Source organism: Myxocyprinus asiaticus, chromosome 8 (assembly GCF_019703515.2).
Source record: "Myxocyprinus asiaticus isolate MX2 ecotype Aquarium Trade chromosome 8, UBuf_Myxa_2, whole genome shotgun sequence".
Lineage (NCBI taxonomy): Eukaryota > Metazoa > Chordata > Actinopteri > Cypriniformes > Catostomidae > Myxocyprinus > Myxocyprinus asiaticus.
The window spans coordinates 54153373-54175125 of NC_059351.1; the positions used below are offsets into that span (position 1 = coordinate 54153373).

General features: G+C 38.0%; 1 pseudogene; it reads right to left on the minus strand.

Annotated features, from left to right (window-relative positions):
- Positions 1 to 3805: 3805 nt before the first annotated feature.
- Positions 3806 to 21686, minus strand: LOC127444641 (protein NLRC3-like; annotated as a pseudogene).
- Between the last annotated feature and the right edge of the window lie 67 nt (positions 21687 to 21753).

The window sequence follows — 21753 nt, forward strand, 5'->3', positions numbered from 1 at the left end:
AAACAAAGAAATTAAAGACAAAATGTGTCTAGTCACCGCAATGGCTCAGTCTGTTTTTTACATGTGGAGGACCTGGGTTCAAATCCGCCTTTGACACAGTTTTCCCCCATCCTGTTACTTGTCTCCACTGTTAATATTTGTCTTTAATACTATATAAAAATAAATAAAATGAATCCAAAGTTGATTTCCTCGCACTGATTTGGTCACGATGAAGGTCAGAGAGTTGAGTGAAAGGTTTGATCCGTGACGTACGTGTGCTATCAGGCTTTACCACTAGTCTTATAAAAGAACTTATTGATGCACTTCTCCACTGACCAACAATATCTCATGACCGACAGTAGCAGATATAGAGCTGAATGTTATCAAATATGTTAAATATGTATTTTAGAGCTTGAATTGATCATCAAGAATGACTATTTATCAAAACAGACAATTTAAAATAATCCTTTCCCTGATAGCACACGTGCATCCCCTGATGTCTATTTGATGCATGTTTACGTCTGGAAGATGCATTTTTCACATTGTTTGTTCATCTGTAATACGTCTATAAGACATTTCCTCTCAGATGTCAATCAGACATTCAACAGATGTCTTTGAGATGTTTGTGATTTTTAGAATATTTGTAAATATGATCTTTGTAAGATGTTCAGGAGATGTTTATCAAAATGCGATGCTTTCCAGATGTAAAGATCTAAAACAAACATCTCGGAGACGTACGTGTGTTATCTGGTTGACAAGGCAGGGATCCCTTCTAGACATGACCATCAGAAACACTTCAGAAACTAAGGGTCAGTTCACTCATTTTGACTGGCTGCTGCATTGCTGCTTCTCGAATTTTGATTGGCTGTTGTGTTGCTAGGCTAAATAAAAGAAATAAAATAAAATATAAAATGCAGCCAAAAAGTTTTAACAATGGAAAAATTGTGTCTGAAGATATTACCTTCTGAAGCATGAAGCTACTGAAACGGGTAAGGCACTGCACATGTCTCTCTGAAATAGAGAAATACGTACAAGTGACATTATTAAACAGTATTAAACCACCATCATTAATTAAACTAAATGTCTTACAACTCTCTCTAACCTCCCCTTCTTCACCCAAAATGAAATATAATGTAATTATTTACTCACCCTCATGGCAATCAAAACCGTTTGCTGTTCTTTTTTCCATGTAACACAAAATGTGAATTTCTTTGACATGGTTCATAGTGACCACAGATGTCGAGCTCCAAACCCGGTAAAAACGTGTAGTTTTTTGTAGTTGTAGTTTGATTCCATCAAATAAGTTTTCATACTTGTTCTTCATGCTGGTTTTGTGTTGATCTTTAAATCTCTGTAGAGCATTAAAATCCACATTTTACAGAAGAAGTGAGAGAAATACAGAAAGTGACCAAACATCTTTGTTTTGTATGTTTTTATTTCATTTTGATTCATTATTTGTCATTTAATTTTATGTAATTGTTGTATGTTAGAAGACAACATATACTCAAATTACTTTAAAATCCAGTTAGTCTTAAACTCCTCTTTGCATTGTCTGTTCCACCTCAAATTAAAAGCACCAAGTCAAATGTATAGTTTGTTCATGGTAAATGCACAACTGTGCACTAAAACTAAGACTAACTTAATTATTCAGACCTCAGAAAAATCCCATAGACAACTATTTCTTTAATAACTTATTAAACAGTTACATGTGCTATTGTACATTACAATAAGGTGGGACATCAAATGCAATGCAAAACATAAATGTATCAGGCTACATAAATATAAAAATGCATATTAAGACATTTAAGCGTTTTTTTCATTTTTAAACTTCACATACATGAAATTATGATGAAAAAATGTATCACGACTAAATTATATCCATATTACTAAAACACTTCAAGAACTTACCATGAAATAAAAAGTGTAAGTTGGATAAAAAGTGTCTGCCAAAAATGCATTCATGTAAATACATTGCTCATAAAACCTTTAGCGTCTGTAACTGTTGATACGTCTGTGTGTTTTGCAGTCAGTTCAGTTCTATTGTTCTGTTCTTCCTCTTTCTTCAAGGTCCCACAAAGCAAAATAAGAAGTGATATATGAATCTGTGTAAATGTTTGTTGTGAAAGATCTTTGACAAACTTTGTATGAAGAAATAACCTGCTAACATGTTTAATTTATGCAAATTTACCCAGTCATTTTCATTTCTGATACGTTTAATTAAAAAGAGCTTTGTTTAGTTTTACAACAATGACAGACACATATTTTTTGCAGAAGCACAGATCTAGAACCATTATTGGACATTCACAAAATGAAACTAAAAGAATAGAAATAAATAAATTAGTAAGAATAGTAATAATAACATAAGTCATCCCCCCACACTCATTATTGTATTTTGGTCCTTGATGGCACATTGATCACCGATAATGACCAGCAGCATATGCACATAAATATTAACCATATTTGAATCCAAATTATTTACCCTTTGTTCATTGTTAACTGTAACAATTTAACTTCTAGAACATGAAGCCCCTCCCATGACTGTACAGTAGGAAGTAAAACAGTAAACTTCTCTTTTTTTAGCAATAATGACACATAGTGTATACTTTAAAAAACTGAATGCAAATGTCCCATAAAAAGAGTGGTTAATCACAGCACTTACAGGTGTTGTTCACTGAAATGTGTGTCCATGTGATGTCATGTATTCACCTCTAGATGAAGACATTCTCCTCCCGTTTGCAGGTCTGATGGCAGTTGGCCACTTCTGATGTTCCGACCCCTTTAAAAATAACAATGCAAATTCATGTTTATACAGTTTTAACAATGCTTGATTTCAGTAATAAAAAAAGAGATTCTGCTACATTTAATGTCATCATCACACACAGAAATGTCATAAGATTTCTAGTTGCTTAAAATTGACCAGAAAACAACAAACTTAGGAAGAATCGTATAAAAGACATTTAAAGCGATCAATAGTAGTCAATTTTGGCATCACATGCCGTTCATGTGTGGGGTTACCTAACATAGGCCTATATTATAGCCTACCAAAATAAAAGACAGACATTGGGGGAAAATTATTTATATAATGCCTTGGCAGTCTCCGGAAGCGATTGAACAGAAAACATGTTCAAATAGCGGAAAAATTTTGGACTCGACATGTTTCAGACAAAAACACCTCATGTATCCTTCATAAAATCTTTGTTTGTGTTCTGCAGAAGAAAGAAAGTCATACATGTTAAAGACGGCATGAGGGTGAGTAAATAAAGAGAATCTGACTTGACTAAATGCTTTATTTAAAGGAATAGTTCACTCAAATATATTAAGTCTAATCATTTACTCACCTGTGTGCTGTTTTAAACTTGTATGTCTTTCCTTCTTCCATGGAACACAGACGAAGATATTTTTTATGGAGATATGATGTGAATATATCCATATAATGCAAGTCAATGGGGTCTAAACTTTTAAGCTCAAAAACTTTAAGTTTAACTCTAAGACTCCAGTGGTTTTATCCATGTCTTCTGAAGTAATACGATTGGTTTTGGGTGAGAAACAGACCAAAATGTACCTCCTTTTTCATTATAAATCTTGACTTCTGATCATGTTTTGAAGTCAATTGCCCTTACTCATGCTTAACGCATGTGTTGAGTGTCCTACACATGCTGATTATAAAAAATAATCAGTTGCATTTTGATCTAATGCTTTGTGTATTCACAAATAAGATCTCAAAAAGAGATACAACACAAGTTATATTGCTATTTACTGTTTGTTATGCAGAGGTATAAAGAAGTTTCTCAAATTCTCTTTTCAAAAAAAGTAACCAACTGTGGTATTACCAATGTAAAAGTCAGATTTGATACATTATTGCATTAATTAATACACATTCATATACTACATTTTCACAGTACTCCAAGGTAGAGATGGGATGTCCGACACTGAAGCATTGAAGCTTGTTTTAAAACAACAACACATTTCACATTGAAGTATTGTATCGGAGCTTGATTCATTTTGGAAAACCACGTGATCTGTGAAGCTTCAATCTGCTGAAAACCACATGCTTCAGTATCTGGTTCAAAAGAAGCCATTTCAGTCACATAAGCACCTTTCACTGCTGTTAATAAAATGTTACTGCTCAGTCCACAAACATATTTATTTATTTTTAATCTACATGTAAATTAATCAGTCATTAATTCACTCTCATGTTTGAATTTTTTAACACAACACAGTAACTTCTTAAATCATATATATGAAGACATGACGCTTGAACCTTGGTTATTACTTATTATAAACACTTAAGTGAACAAAACACAGAAATGTCATAACAGAGTCGGCAATTTTTTATTTCTTCAAAACATTACCAGCAAAAGCAGCTTATGTGCGCATCATTTATCAACCACCAAATGGCAGTATATTAAAATAAGTTACTTTAAAGAAAACTATATCATCACAGTACATGTAATGTCAAGACATTGTAATACTTTTTTGAATACTGTTTTGATCCTCTTCTGGGTGTGTATATCTACCTGCAGTACAACATACAGTCATCCACACGCTGCACATGCAACTGTTGAATCTACACTTGCACTAGACTCTGTAAACAGCAAACAGAAATGTGGCCGCGCCAATCAGAAGACTTTGATGTGCTTTCTGCCTGTCAATCATTTTGCACGTTCTCAGTGTTGTACTGTAGTAAAAGTTCATTCAGGTTTAATGTCATATTCAGATTCATAACTGTTGCCAGCTGAGGACACTATTTTGCTACAGTTGTGTTTACCATTCTACTGTTCGGTGACTGTCTCAAAGATATTTTTGGAGGGCGGTGTTTTGGAAAGACGGCTCAGTCTTGCGGAAGTTCCATAACGGCTAAAATCACTTTCATCACCTTTTAATTCTGCAATACAGAGAATAAATTGATGTGGGGACAACAGCACATTTCTTCAGTATTGGCTTACTGTGTTTAAGTATCATTTTTTGTCTGCTGAACAACAATTTGATATCCCTTCACTTAATGTATCGTTGAGCTCACAAGATGTTAAGTTTTGAACCCTGGTTCAGTTTATTAAGACAAAGGAGCAAAAGAAGAAATCCAAAAACAAAGCCTTGCCTGAAGAACTTGACAAATTAGAAACTGACTGGATTAGAAGATAACATGAACAAGAACTTGACCTGATCATAAACATGATTCGACTTGACAAACTAGAACTTTGCTTGATAATAAACACGCTGTGAAAAAATCACAAGAGAAAGATACAAAATAAAAGACAAGAAAAAAATAATAATTACCCACTATATAAAAATAACTATCCATAATATATAAATAACTATTATATACTAGAACAATCATGAATTGGAATATCAGCTAAGACACACTATGACTTCATTTTTTAAACATTACACAGAAAAGTCGTCATTTTCATGTAAAAATACAGAGAAGATGCAGAATAATATTGGACCTGTGGGAACTTTCTAGTTCAGTCTCAAACAATTTCTCTGTAGACTTCAATTTGGTGTATATATGTATGACTAAGAGACAAAGAGCTTTTATTGGTGCTTATTAATAGATCAATAATTCATATATACACATAAAATACCAATATATTTTGTGGTGTGTTTGTGAAAGTGCATGCATTAAATGGAGACAGTTTCTATCTTTCAACATGTGTGTCACTGGTGTTTCTCACAGAAGGCTATTTAATCTAACAGAGACACTGAGCAGTTAGAATAAACAATCCCAAATCCAGCATAGAGGGGTTCAGTGAATGTGGAGTGGAATGTGTGTAAGTGTGTGTGTGTCAGAGATGCTGTAGAAGGACAGAGTACCGGCCGACCAGTCCAGATACACTCCTTTCCTGTTAGATTGTGGTTTAGGGACAGGAATGTCAATGCTGTTTTTATTGTACCAGGAAGTGAATCTGCCATCAATACAGCTCAGACTCCAGGACTTTTCATTGAGTCCAAAATCACAGTCATCACTTCTTCCTTTCCTTCTGATTCCTTTATACGACACTGCTATATCAGCCCATCCGCTCCATTCAGCCTCCCAGTAACAGCGTCCAGTCAGACCCTCTCTACACAGAACCTGCTCATAGTGCTCAAATCTGTCTGGATGATCAGGATATGGCTCATCCTCTTTCTTGTGTGTTGCCTTTCTGTTCCCCTCAGACAGAATGAGATGATAGTTCACCGTGTTTGGATCCATTGTGAGATTACAGAAATCTGAACACAATAAAGATTAGAACTACATGAAGAAGAGTTTCACAGCTATGTTAAATGAATGTTTTGAAAAGGAGAGAAAAAAAACCCCTACATTTTCGTAGTCCTGGTGTGATCCTGAACTGTTCTCCATGGTCCAAACTAGACAAATATTTACACAACAGAGATAGAAAATGCTTGATCATTTAAGAACATTTCAGAGAAAACAGCAGAATATCACATCACACAAATCACAGACTGATAGTTATATTTTTAAAGTTAATCTCATCTAAATCACGTGAATTTTTAATCCAATTAATCACATATATATACTGAAAAGAAATACCCCTAAATAAAGAATTTAGTATAATTAAAATAATTATAAATATAATATAAATTTCATAAAAATATTATAATTTAAATACTTATTGTGGCAGCAGAAAAATTATGCATATAGATAATACAAAAAGTGGCATAAAACTCAAAATATTGTTTGTTTCATTTCCATATCATTGAACATAATCCTATTATTGGCCTACGTCCATCTGTGCTATTTTTAATTGTTGGTCTATGTACTCATGCGTCAGATGGATGCGTTCTGAGCATCTTACTTTCTTTGCGTAATGTCTCATTAGTTTTCATCATCTCTAGTCATAAGCATGGTTTTAGGACGCTGTGTCAAGTTCAACGTAGTAAAAAATGCATCTCAAGATCCTTGCATTCTGTAGTGCTCGGTCCAGCTGTCAAGTACAAGAGGGCATCATCTGTGGAAGAGTGCATCATCTGTGGAAGGCTGAGCTATCTACTAATTTGTTCAACGAGAAGTGTTGCCTGTACAGCTAGAGTTGCGCTAACTGCCCCCTACTGCCACCAATTCCACAAATACTGGCACAAAGCTTGAAATGCTCAGACAATAGGAACATTCCTTATTACGGAATTTACGTACGGGTTGAGGGCATGATTAATTGTGTTTGGATCAACTTACGCAATACACAATCCAAGTTGTGAAATAATGCACTCTGATCTATGTGGCCAAACAACAATAATCCACACTGAGGTTTCACTTAGACTCTTCAATGCAGACAAACAGCACTTCATGATTACATTAGTTGAAATAACCAACTGGAGGTAACTCTCCAGAATATCATCTCTCGTCTGTTTTTATTCCGTTATGGTTTTGAACAATCTGTGTCACAATATCCAGCCTCACAGACACATGATTGAAATCGTGAAGTAAAGCCTCAAGAGACTTAGGAATACCTGACACCAATACCTGGTAACAGGGGTAATGATAAAATTAACAGACATTCTTACCAGTAATAATTAGGAAGTAAGTGTCTATTCATACATGTATGTAGTAAATAAGCACATCATTATTTTGCTGTGCTACATACTACCCCCACCCCAATTAGTGGCTTTGGAGGTAAAACTTCATAGCAGCACTTAAAATTAATTGCATGGATGATATCTTGCTTACGTGGGACTCCCTACTACATACTGTAATGTTTTGACAGTTTCAGCGGGCTCATACAGGTGTAAGCTTTGGGTGTGTACGGAACAAAACTAGATTTCCATTGCAAGTGCGCATTCTTCCTACAAGTATTACAATATCTAGCATGTCTTGCACATTGCACTTCCACTCTACGCTTCACCTCCTCTGCATTTCTCCATCACTGAGAATCAAGTCTTTCCTGAATTCCTGTAAATGTTCTTCCCAACATGAGCTCAGCTACTGATTTACCTGTGGTCTTGTGCTGGGATGAGTTAAATGAGAATCAAAATTATTTTAGCCACTGATACCAGGTGTCATGTGAGTCACCAAAGAAAAAGGCTACCATGGTCTTTAGAGTTTGTTTGACTCTCGCTCGCTCGGCAGTGAATTGTGGACACTGGTCTGAGATTAGGTATTTAGGATCTCCTCATCTCTTAAAGATTTTCTCCTTAAGGATCTTCACAATTTTTTTTGATGTCTCTTAAGAGAAACAACTCCAACATCTTGGTGTTGTAATCACCTACCAACATGAGGTAAGTGTTCTTTTTGCTAGTGGAGAAGTGTCCAGTCAGGTCTATACCCAGTGTGTGCCCGAGTTCGATGACTTTTGTCCTCTGCAGCAGTCCTAAGGGCTTTGTGTTCTCGAAGTTTAGTACAGAATGAGGCAGCATCGGCCAGAATTACCAGATTTCCCACAGGATTCTGGCAAACAATGGGTGATCTAGGTGGGTTGGTAATGGTGAATGAGTTTTTAGGTGTTAATGTTGATGCACTGACTATGTGGAACTAGGTAAGGTGCAGCAATGGGAGTGATGTTGGGGGAAAGAGAATGGCTGTGTGTATGCAGGGGTTCTGACATGTTTGACTTTGTTCAACTTTCTTTCCCACTTATCATCCCTCTCCAGTGGTAAGGTTTTGCACCTCTCCTCATTGGTTCCCAAAATATCTTCTGGGAATAGGAGTCAAAAGGATGATCAACCTAGGTCGGGGCACTGGGTATGGAAGCAGCATGCTGGGTAAATGCCCAGTTTTGGTGAAAGAGCTGTGTGCTGGGATGAATAAAGAATGCCGGTCTGACCAAGTGCAGCCTAGCAAGGACTGGGAAACATCTCTAGGGTATGTGCCTGGTCATAGGGTGATATGGCCTCTGGTTGAAAAAGTAAAGGCCATCAAGAACACAGAGCAGCTGTTGACCAAGAAACAGGTGCAGTCTTTTCTGGACTTGAAGGAGGTATAGGTGCTTAATCCCAAACTTTTCAGTTGTAGCTCTAACAAATTTAACCAAAAAGAACTCTGGACTGTGAATAGGCTTTTCAGCACTTAAAAGACTGTTAGTGTAGGGAGCCCATATTGCAAAGTCCCAATTTTGAACACTGTACAGACTGATGCATCAAATATTGAGTACTATGTATTTAACCGTGTAGGAGTGCCTGGCATTTAAGTGGGCATTGGACTCCCTTAAGTACTGCCTGATGGGGTGTAAATTTAGACTTGAGACTGTTTACCGGGCATTGGCCTGGCTGGGCCATATGAGGGACACTAAATGCCCACATCACTAGGGGTGTAACGATCCATCAGTCTGGATCGTTGCATCGAATATATAACCAGTGATGCAATGTCATCGATTTAACATGTAAACATTTGATGTAGATTTTTTTAAGATGCACCTTCATTTTGACATTCTCATGCCAGCCACATCCGTATGAATTTCCGTCAGGTGATGCAGCAACCTTATGATATTCATTTCTGACTAAATATCCTTCTCATGTGGGACACAGATGTGCGCGGGGTGCTTGAAGCATGAAGTTGCGCTCTGCTCTGTCCATGCACGCACGTCAACAGGGCTGCAAGCTCCAGTGACAGGATAGCACAGAGCGGCTCACATGCACGATTCAAACATACTTCCCTCGAAATCGTGGTGCATACAACACATATGAATTCTACATGACAATTTTCTACTTTAAAACGCTATGGAGCAATTCAACCAATTCAAATGGCTAAACAGCCACGATATTCTGAACACCTGCCCAACAACAGCATCAATTACCCATCATCACCCTTACTAACATTTATCACAGTAAACTGTAACAGAATTTTCAATACAACTGTGAAAGATGTAGCCAAGTAAAGACTTGCTTGACTGTTGTAGAGATGACAAATTGTCATTGTAGTGTTTACTTAATTCCACAAGGCAATGTGTTGTCATCAAACGATTGATGATCACATGTATGTGACTATATTTTTTATATTATTTATTTTTCTGTATTTTGTTTTCAACAACTGAAGTATGTTATTTTGTTGTGGATGTCCCAATGTGGATCCTGGATTTTCACTTTTCAGTGAGCTTAATAAAATATTCAAATTATATTTTGGTTGAATTTGTGAGATAATAAATGTAATAGATTGTGTAAAATAGGCACATAATATTGTAATATTGATTGCAGGCCCCTGAATCTAAATCGCACGGTGGCAGTTTCTGAAATATCTGCAAACATCAGATCACTGGCTAAGAGAATCTATATATTTGATTGTATCGTGATGAAACTTGCAATTTACACCCCTACACATCACCAGATGGTTTAAAGACATTTGACCATTTGACTTTAAGGTTTGATACAGAACTGGTTCTCAAAATTGCACAGCAGACTGCCTCTCAAGAACACCTCATAAGGTGTCTGAAAAAGTAGGGGGAAATGTCACAGATGAGCGCTGTGATGAGAGACTGTGAATGAGAGACTGAGAACACGCAGGTGCGCACACACATAACATGCACACAGTCTCGTTGCCGGTGTTAATGTTACATCAAGAATACACAGATTTGTGTTTGAATCACATTTGTTTTGTGTGTTTTTGCTGTTTAATATTTGTTACATTCTGTTAAATGTCATCTCATTCTGGTTTTATACATTATCTCATTTAATTGCAAATGAATTTAATACCTTTTTTGTTAAATCAGTAGAAGAACTTGCAGCAAATTTCAATTCTGTTTGTTTACCACATGATGTAGTAAGAGATTCATCTTCATTCTTTTATATTTCACAGGTTGATCAAGATAAAATTGGTAAAATTATTAATCAATTAAACAGTTCAAAAGCTAAAGATATATTCGGTTTAGATGCTTCTCTTATTAAAAAAAACATAGTGCAACAATGGTAAGGCCAATAGCACAATTGGTAAATTTATCTATTAAAACTGGTAAGTTTCCACAAAATCTTAAAACAGCTGTGGTGACCCCAGTTTTTAAGTCTGGAGAGACTGATGAGGTGTATAATTATAGACCCATCTCAATTACTCCAGTAATTTCCAAAGTATTAAAAAAGTTAGTTAGAACAATTAATGAATACTTGGAAAAAAGAATCTCTTAAACTCTAAGCAATTTGGAATCCGGCCAAAGTATTCAACAGAAATGGCTTTATGTCAGTGTATAGATAACATAAAAAGTAGTTTGCATCAAGGAAAAGTAGTGGGAGCAGTATTTTTAGACTTTAAAAAGGCTTTTGATACTGTGAATCATGAAGTACTCATAAATAAATTGAAACAAATTAACTTTTCTCAACAAGTTCTATACCTGGGTTGTAGACAGCAATGTGTTAAAATTAGTGGTATGAAGTCATCACTTCAAAAATGCAAACTAGGTGTACCACAAGGCTCAATATTGGGTCCTTTGCTTTTTTGTTTGTATATAAATGATTTATCTGAAAGTTGCAAGGAGGTCGGTTGTCAAATGTATGCAGATGACACAATTATTTATGTAACAGCAGAAACTTCTCATTTGGCTTCAGAAATGTTAACCAGACAACTGGTCAGTGTTTCCCAGTGGCTGCAGGATAACTGTTTAACTTTAAATTACAACAAAACAGTTTCAGTGTGTTTTTCGTTAAAGAACAAATTGCTGGATGGATTTAAAATCAAAATTGACCAAAAGGAAATCAAGGAAGTGAGTGAATTTAAATATTTAGGTGTCATTGTAGACTCTAAGCTTAAGTTTGATGCTCATATTAAGAAAATGTCTAAGAGTATTAAGACAAATTTGAACTGTTTTCGTATGATAAGACCATGTATATCTCTTAAAGCAGCTCAAATGTTTTAACAGTGAAAGGTTCACATCTATGGAACACTATGCCTGTAGATTTAAAGTTGCAATCAGAACTCACAGTTTTCTCTACAAAGTTGAAACAATGGCTGAAATTTTTTCAGCGATGTGAACATTGAGTACCTTAGGCTTATTCAGGTTGGTTAAGATTATATTTTCTTTCTGTATGAAGGATAATTTTCATTTTATGTTTTGAGACTTTGTATAAACTTACATATGTACTTAGGTATGTCAATATGCCATTGTTTGATTGTATAGGTACAACATATATACACACAGTTATCTGTATATATATGTGCGTATTTGTATTTGTTTTATTTCTTGAAATGATTGTATTTGTTTTTTATTTTTTTATTTTTTTTGGATGTTTTGATTTTTATATAAAAGCCTAACCAGGGACGAGGGCTTCAAATTAGCTTTATGCTATATGCCCTATGTACACGGCATCGGTTGTCTGTGTGTAACAATGCCTAGTGTACTGTCCCTGTTAAATAAAAAAATAAAAAATCACTACAGATTTAAGTTCATGTCAGTCTCAATCAATACAATATCCATAGAATTTCGATCCTTTATTTGTCATCCAAACCAGCAAAACATCTGTAATACAGTCACACTTACTGCCTAGTTCACGTTGCATTAGCCAAACCCTCACTGTACAAAATCCGGTATATTTAAAGCATTCATTCATGCCAATAGGGAAGCCCGTCCATTTTCGATGACGTCACGGTGGAAGTTCAGTGTTAAAATTCTGATTTTGCCTGTTTTTTTTGTGTAAATGTTAATTTATAACATGCTTAATTCTTATGTTTATTATGTATCTATACAAACTATTGATATTTATCATTTTATTATTTTCTATATATTGTCTTTAATATTCATTCCCTTTTTTTCTTTTTTTACTTTACTTCATTATGGTGTATTCGAAAGGAGCCACAAGCTTTATAAGGGGGCTCCTTATAGCCAGTGGTTAAGAGAGAGTTGGAGATTATTGTTGTCGCTGTATGTGAAATAGAATTGTTGATATTTTGTGTCCGAACATGGCATGGCCAAAAACAACATTTGTATATTTTTGTACATTTTGTATATTTTCCTTTTCATAAATACTTGCATTTTCCCATTTTTCACTGTAAATACATTTTAGCACTATTTTTCACCTGGTTAAGAATTTGTTGGCACTTTGGAAAATAAACACTTGTGGACTATACAACTTCCCATCACTCATTTTGTCTCAAGCTGCTAGTGCATTCTAACAGGCCTGTTTCCCGATAACGATGTATCTAAGCTTTGTGGGGTTACTAACATTTGTTGCACTTAACGTTGCATTTATTTAATAGCTTTTAAATGATTGATCTATGTAAAAATATAAAATGTAAAAAACTATCCTGATTTTTAAGTCACATTATATGCTGCATAAAGTGTAAGCATCACATGTAAAATATACACCAACATACTTGAGTTTCTCCAGTGTACAGTTTGGATTATTGAGTTTATCTGTGAGTAGTTTGACTCCTGATTCTCCTGGGTGATTGTAGCTCAGATCCAGCTCTTTCAGGTGTGAAGGGTTTGAACTAAGAGCTGAAGCCAGATAAAAACAGCCTTTCTCTGTCACCATACAGCCCGACAGTCTGCAAATAAAGTGATATAAACTTTGACACTGGGACCTCTGTTGCTTTCAAATGATAAATGTAAACCACAAAACCTTTTATCTGTTAATTTGTATTTGTAACAAATAAAAGGACATTACACTTTATAATTTTATTACAATTGACTGGTTTTAGTGCACAGGTTCAGTGAGCTTTGTTAGCTTATACAATGGTAAAATTAAGTGTACATTTAATTGTTTGTGACGTGTGCCTTCAAGATCGACCTACCCAGTAGTAAAATAGGAAGGAAATGAAAAGGATTGATTGTGTTTTCAGGGGCGAAGGCCACACAGAATACTTGGTTGGAGTAAAGTGTGCACAGAGAGCAGTTCTTGCCACTGTAATTCTTAAAAATGTGTTCTCTTATATCATCTTGAAGAAATTTTGAGTTTTATAGCTTGCATGCTTCTGATGCTGGGAACTGTACATTTGTTGCAGGAGATTGTTGCAGGTCTACTGTACATTATATTCAGCATTATATATTAGTTTATGAAGTTCTACCATTAAACCTCTATAATCTTAAATGCAGGCATGTGAGATGATTGTTTATCATTTTGTAGTTTTAGTGCAGAGTGTCATAGTCACAAGGACTCTTATTTTGATACCGTTATTGTCTTCTGTTGTTAGTTTTCCCCTTGCTACAATTCCCATGTTGCACTGCCCTCATCACAGCCATCTGTTCCCCATGTTCCTCAGCTATTCCCTGTTCCCTCATCAGTCCTCTGTGTTTATATATGCCCTCACTTCCATTCTCCCTTGTCAGTTCTTGATTGTTTTTCTTTATGTATGAATGTTACTATTTGGTTCTTTGCATTTCTCCACATTGTTTTGTATCAACTTCATCATCTTCATTAAAATGGCCTGCATTTAGATCCTTTGTCATCTCATCACATCTCTACAACACGTAACAGAAGAACTGACCGCACAAATGGATCTAGCGGCTGTCAAGATTCTTCTCCTCACACAGTGGGACCGTCCATTGGAAGATCATGTCCGTGAGTACCATGAGCTGGCTAATGTTGTGCATTATGATGATCGTGCTCTGATATCCTTCTTCAGAGCTGGTCTAAATGGAGCATTGAAGGCACAGCTGCCTCAGGCGGATCCTCACTGGACATTAGGTGAGTACATAGAATTGGCTCTTAATCTATGTGGTTCACCTTTTACAGTAGGGGAAGAGGACATTAATTCACCCCCCGCAGTGAATGCCCCACGGCCTCCCACGGCTCTTTCCTCCACGCCTCCCATGGCCCCTTACTCCAAGCCTTCCACGGCCCCTTGCTCCAGATCTCCCATGGCCAATGAGCCAATGCCCACACCTGCCACGGCCAACGAGCCAATGCCCACACCTGCCACAGCCTATGAGACAGTGTTGCAAGCCTCGTCCATCCCAGAGCCAGCGTTGCCAGCCTCGTCCATCCCAGAGCCAGCTCCAGCTCTCGAGGAATTCGGGGGGGGGCCCACTATGGTTCCAGTGGTCTCCGAACCCCCATCAATGGAGACCACTTTATTTCCAACCTCGGTGGCCCTGAAGCCTTCCCTCATTGAGCCTCCCATGGTTCCGCCCTTCGAGCCTCCCATGGCTCCGCCTCCCATGGCTCTGCCCTTCAAGCCTTCCATGGCTCCACCTTCCATGGCGCCACCTTCCATGGCTCTGCCCCTCGAGCCTCTCACGGCTCCGCCTTCCATGGCTCTGCCCTTCGAGCCTTCCATGGCTCCACCCCTCAAGCCTCCCATGGCTCCACCTCCCATGGACACTGACCCTTGAGCCTCCCATGGCTCTGCCTTCCATGGCTCCGCCTCTTGAGCTCTCCTGGCTCCACCTACCTTTGTCAAGCCTCCCTCAGCTCCACCTGCCTTTGTCGAGCCTCCCTCAGCTCCGCCTGCTTTCGTCGAGCCTCCCACAGCTCCGCCTGCCTTCGTTGAGCCTTTCACGGCTCCGCCCTCAGAGTCTTCCATGGCTCCGCCCTCAACCCCAGAAACTCCACCTCCAGCGGTTCCATCTGCTTCACCTCCTGAGACTCCATCCTCTCCTGAATCTCCACCACCTACGGCTCAGCCCGCTCCGTCACTGTCTCCACCTCCTAAATCTCAAATTCCTACACCTGCTGCTCCGCCTCCAGATCCACCTATGCCTCCACACCCTAAGTCTCCACCTCCTACGTCCAAATCACCTCCCAAGCCTCCTGACCCTGTCCCTGCTCTGTGGCTGCCTCCCAGGCCTCCTGACCCTGTCCTTGCTCTATGGCTGCCTCCTAGGCCTCCTGACACTTTCTCTGCTCTATGGCCACCTCCCAGGCCTCCTGACCCTATCCCAGCCCTGTGGCCACCTCCCAGGCCTCCTGACCCTATTTCAGTCCTGTGGCCGCCTCCCAGGCCCCCTGACCCAGTCTCTGCCCTGTGGTCACCTCCCTGGCCACCTGATCATCCGCCAATTCCTCCTTGACCTCATAATCATCCCCTGGATCCTTCCTCATCATCTCCTTCATCCTGTCCTCCTCATCCATCTTTGGGCACCAGGAGTCGCTCTTTGGGGGGGGGGGGTGTTCTGTCACATCGTCATTGTCTTCACTCCTGTCACTTCATCTTCATCATAACCCCTCTGTTCACAAGGACTCTTATTTTGATACCGTTATTGTCTTCTGTTGTTAGTTTTCCTCATACTACAATTCCCATGTTGCACTTCCCTCATCACAGTCATCTGTTCCCCATCTTCCTCAGTTGTTCCCTGTTTCCTCATCAGTCCTCTGTGTATATATATATGCCCTCACTTCCATTCTCCCTTGTCAGTGCTTGATCATTGTTCTTTATGTATGAATGTTACTATTTGGTTCTTTGCATTTCTCCACATTGTTTTGTATCACCTTCATCATCTTCATTAAAAAGGCCTGCATTTAGATCCATTGTCGTCTCATCTCTACAACATGTAACACTTAGTGTGCCATAATGGTTCATTCCAAACTGTTAGCTTTTACATTAGGCCTAAGTTGACTATACCCTCTATTGTTCAAACTTTTTGTTGGTCAAAACTGATAGATACTATGTTTTGTACCGTGATTCATTTTTCATATCCATGAATCAATGCATATTGTCACATTTTTGTATTGCGTGATATTGTCACACCCCACATATTTATCCAAAGGTGGTTAGAGTTCATTCTTGCTAAACAACTTCAAGACATCTTAACCCTCCTATGATATTCGGTCTTTTTTGACCAAAATAAAAAATTTTTTTTAATAAAAATGGTTTCCTTTATCAGAGCAGTTTTCCTCCATTTGCCATCTGAACATCCAAAAAAATAAATAAAAAAAAGAATTGGGCTTGATTCAGTAAGTCTAAGAGGTTGTAAAAAAGGGACACCATTGGTATTCACGGTCAAAACTGACTGACGATTGAAAATGAATGGGGAAGACTATATGTTTCAACTTATAGAAGTGTAGGTTCTGACATTTTGCTGTAAGTAAGATCAAAATGGCATAACTTTGCTTATGTAAATAAGATCAAAATGGCATAAAATCCCAAAAGAAATGCATAATTTTATTGTGCTTACATCAGGGAAGAAAAAATGGTATCATTATCATCATAAAAAAGGGTTATACATCTAAACCAGTCAAAAATTACAGTGAATACCAATGGAAGGTGCCATTTTTGAATACCATAGGAGGGTTAAATGACAACTTGAGCACTAGAGTGGCAGAGCTTTACTGAAGAAGTGAATGGCCAATCAAGACGCACACATCAAAAGTTTTTCTTTTGTCTCTACGTCAAGATTTACTTAAATGTGTTACTTTAGCAAGTGTGCATTGTTGTGACGATGCATCTTGCCAGTTGCCCGCCATAGTGGCTTACTGATAATGCAAATCTCTTGTGAATGTGAAAAAACACATTAAGCTGGTGGAGGGTGTTGATCTCCCATTCTGCTCACAAACCTTAGAATCTCTAGTTTACAGTTTGGACTCTTCAGTGCATCAGAGAGCAGCTTCACTTCTGAATCCTGCAGGTCATTGTTACTCAGGTCCAGCTCTCTCAGGAGGGATTTTGATGATTGTAGAACTGAGACCACGATTTCACAGTGCTGACCAGTGAGATTCCACTCAGCAAGTCTGAAACCGATTAAACACAATGTTCTGTAAATAAATTGTTAACCTGACTCTGCAAACTTTATTGATATAATATCAGCTTCATTCTTGAGACAGAAGGAATATTTTAAGAACTTGTGACAATTGGAACACTCACAGAGCTTTTCCGCAGTTGATCACAGCTGGTATCAGTCTTCTTCTACCTTCCTCGGATGTGTTGTATTTCTTCAGGTCCAGCTCATCCAGCACCTCCTCTGACATCTTAAGCATGTAGGCAATTGCTGAACACTGAGCAGGAAAGAGTTTACTCTCTGAGTATTTGTCTGATTTCAGAAACTCCTGAATCTCTTTGTACAGAGTCTGATCTTTCATCTCCAGCAGACAGAGGAAGAGATTGGTGGATCGTTCAGCTGACAGCCCAAGTCCATTTCTGATTTTGTCTTTGATATAAGTAATAGTTTCCTTGATGCTCTCTGAGCTGTTTTCTGTGTGTGTCAGTATATCCTGTAAGAGTCTCTGATTGGACTCCAGTGAGATGCCCAGCAGGAATCGCAGGAAAAGATCCAGGCGTCCATTTTCACTCTGAAGGGCTTTATCAACTGCGTACTTATGCAGAGTATGTGCTACATCAAAAAAATGCAGTGTGTCAACATTTTTGATTACATAATGGTAAAACAAATACAGAGCAGCCAGAAACTCCTGAAAGCTGAGATGTATGAAGCTGTAGACTTTCCTCTGATGAATCACAGATTCCTCCTTAAAGATCTCAGTGCAGATCCCAGAATACACTGAGGCATCAGTGACGTCTATGCCACTCTCTCTCAGGTCCTCCTCATAGAACATGATATTCCCTTTCATCAGCTGTTTGAAAGCCAGTTCAGCAAGTTTCACAATCACTTCTCTGTTGGACTGCAGGAGTTTCTCTGGGTCTCTCTTTTCATACTTCTGATTCCTCATATTGATCTGAATGAGCAGAAAGTGGATGTACATTTCAGTCAGAGTTTGGGGGATTTCTGCATTATCATCTTGTTTCAGGATGTTTTGAAGCACAGTGGATGAGATCCAACAGAAGACTGGTATGTGGCACATGATGTGGAAGCTTCTTGCTCTTCTAATGTGTGAGATGATTCTGCTGGCTTGATGCTCATCACTGATCCTCTTCCTGAAATATTCCTCCTTCTGAGGGTCATTGAATCCCTGAATTTCTGTCACACGTTTGATGTATTTGGAGGGGATCTGATTGGCTGCTGCTGGTCTGGAGGTGATCCAGATGAGAGCAGAGGGAAGCAGATCTCCTTTGATGAGGTTTGACATCAACACTCCCACTGATGAAGTCTCAGTCATATCAGAAACTTTTTCACTGTCTGAAAACATCAGTGGAATTCTGCTTTCATCCAGACCATCAAAAATGAACACAACTTTACACTCATCATAAATCTTTGAGTCCAGATCATGAAGTTCAGGATGAAAGTCCAGCAGAAGTTTGTGAAGACTGTACGGCTCATCTTTAATCAAGTTTAGCTCTCAAAATGGAAGCACAAACATGAAACCTACATCCTGATTGGCTTTTCCCTCGGCCCAGTCCAGAATGAACTTCTGCATAGAGACGGTTTTTCCAATTCCAGCGATGCCTTTAGTGAGAACAGTCTTTATTTGGTCTTCTCTCGTCTCCTCACATCCTGGTTCAGGTAAGGTTTTAAAGATATCATTGCAGTAGATTGGAGTGTCTTGTAAGTGTTGAGTTCTGGCTGTTTTCTCCATGTGTAAAACCTCATGTTCTTCATTCACCCCTTCACTCTCTCCCTCTATGATGTAGAGCTGTGTGTAAATCCTGTTCAGGAGCGTTTGATTCTCTTGTAGTTTGATTCCCTCAAAGAAGCTCTCATACTTGTTCTTCATGATGGTTTTGTGTTGGTCTTTGACTCTCTGAAGAACATCATCTACTGGTTGGTGAGAATCCTCCAGCAGGTCTTGTTCTGTGTAGAAGTGAGCAGAACCAGCAGAACTGGATCCTCTCATGACTTTGTGCGTGTTTGTGTGTAGGACAGGACGTGTTCTAGATCTCTTTCTGCACTGAGGACAGTCAAAGTCTCCTGATGGACTAGTCTGGTCCCAGTAGAAGCTGATACACTGTCTGCAGAAACTACTGTATGTCCACAAGTGATAGACACGGGATCTCTCAGAACCTGCTCACAAACTTCACATCTCGACTGAACCTGGATTAGTTCATTCCTCACATCACTGAAGAGACACAGAGAGACAGCAGTTTTCAAATTTCAAATTTAGCTTCTCCGCCCAGTTGACAGCCATAGTATGCTTATAACATCTGTTCATTATAATGCATTAAATCCTATACACTGTGATCTTTACTGCTAAATTTAATTAAACGCTATACCACACTAATGTCAGTCATTGTTGTCTACCAACCTCTCTGTAACGTTTATTAAAAATACCAAAATAATGAAAAATGGAAATCAGCATTTCTTAAACTATGGGTCACATAGCCATACAAGTTGGGTTGAAATGTTTTTTAGTCTTTCAGCACTTTTCCAAAATATCATTTAATAAAGAGGCACGCTCTCAGGTGCTCTGGTCAATGGGTAATTTTTCATGACACCGTGGTTACTGTGTACACCAGCACAAACAGAAAGATGACAAATTCCTCAATGAATTTGTTTGTCTTGGATTTATTTAAAGTATCAGAAAGAACAAGTTGTGCCAACAATGCATTACGGGCATGTTGAAAGTAATGAGTTGCTCTTAATACGATGACATCTCATGCCGCAACTGCAGATGCAAAAATTCTGTCAGAACAACATGAAAAACAGTTTTCAAATGGATACATAATAGCAAATTCAGCATATTGCACAGTTTTGTAAGTGTAGGTACCAGGTAAACACAAAATGTCATATTTGGGTCCTGGGCCAAAAATGTTTAAGAACCCCTGATGTAAACGAAAAATAAAACCAAAAAATAATCAATTTAGAACGTTCTGTATAAATTGTAAGAGGTTGTTACACAAAAACTTACATACAACATTCATGGAAGGTTAATTTATGGTAATAAAAATAAAATCTAAATAAAACCATTACAGAATGTTCTGTACAAGATATTTTTAGGTTGTCCCACAAAACCTCCATGCAACATTCTGGGAAGGTTAGTTCATAGAAATAAAATCTAAAAATAACCATTTGAGAATGTTCTGTGTAAGTTATTTGTAGATTATCACACAAAAACCTCCCTGCAACATTCTGGGAAGGTTAGTTTATGGTTATAAAAAAAACCCTAAAAAGAACATTCCTAGAATGTTAGGAATTGGTTAAAAAAAATAACCAAGTGGGAAACATAAGCATTGTTAGTTGTTAGCGTAACTAGGTTGTTACCTAGTTACACTGGTAAACAACTGCCATTTGTATTCACATTGATGACGTAATCGGACCACGGTTCGGATCTAAATAGTATGATGTGAACAGAGACCAATAGGTGCAGGAGGAGGAAACAAACCCAGGTTCGGACCAGGCAATCGAATCAAGTATGAAAGCACCCTAAACCTACTGTCTTACAAATATAGGACCCCCCAGAAGTGTTCAAGTAATTCAAACACTGCACACAGCAAATAGCCACATCGTCAACCAGTCATCACAGAATGTCATTTTCTTGGTCAGAATGCCTTCAAAGATTAAATACATAACTATCAAAAACAGTACAAATTCATAAACAGATAGTTAAGGAAACATTTATCGAATAGTCTAAAAGTGACATATATTGAATTATACAAAATATGACTTTGTGCAGACACATAAAATGTAGTGATTTTATCACTAACTGCCATACAACTTTATAAATCATTTTTTTACCGTGAAAAAATATCCCGTTGGTAAATGTTGCTGTTAAAGCTTCCTTCCTTGATAATGACAAACTGCCATGTATTTCTACTTTCGCTTTTACCTCCTCTGATTTCCGCCTGGTTAGTGTAAATTTGAGGAAGGGTTTCTTGAGGCACTTGAGGAGACTGCCCGACTGATTTAAAAGAAAAACATACACGTTCATGTACTGTACACATGTAGTACTTTGCATTTCCTGTAGGAAGAAATTCCCAAAGTCAGCATCATAGATGTTGTGCTGTTAGCAGAGCTGCAAACAGTGTAGTGAGGTTTTAAAAAAAACATAGTAGAGGTAATGTAATCAGGTAATGTAAATATCAACCACTGACACATTACAAATGGAAGGATGTGGGTGTTTACCTTCTTGCCATTTGTTAATTTCATCAAAACTCTTGTT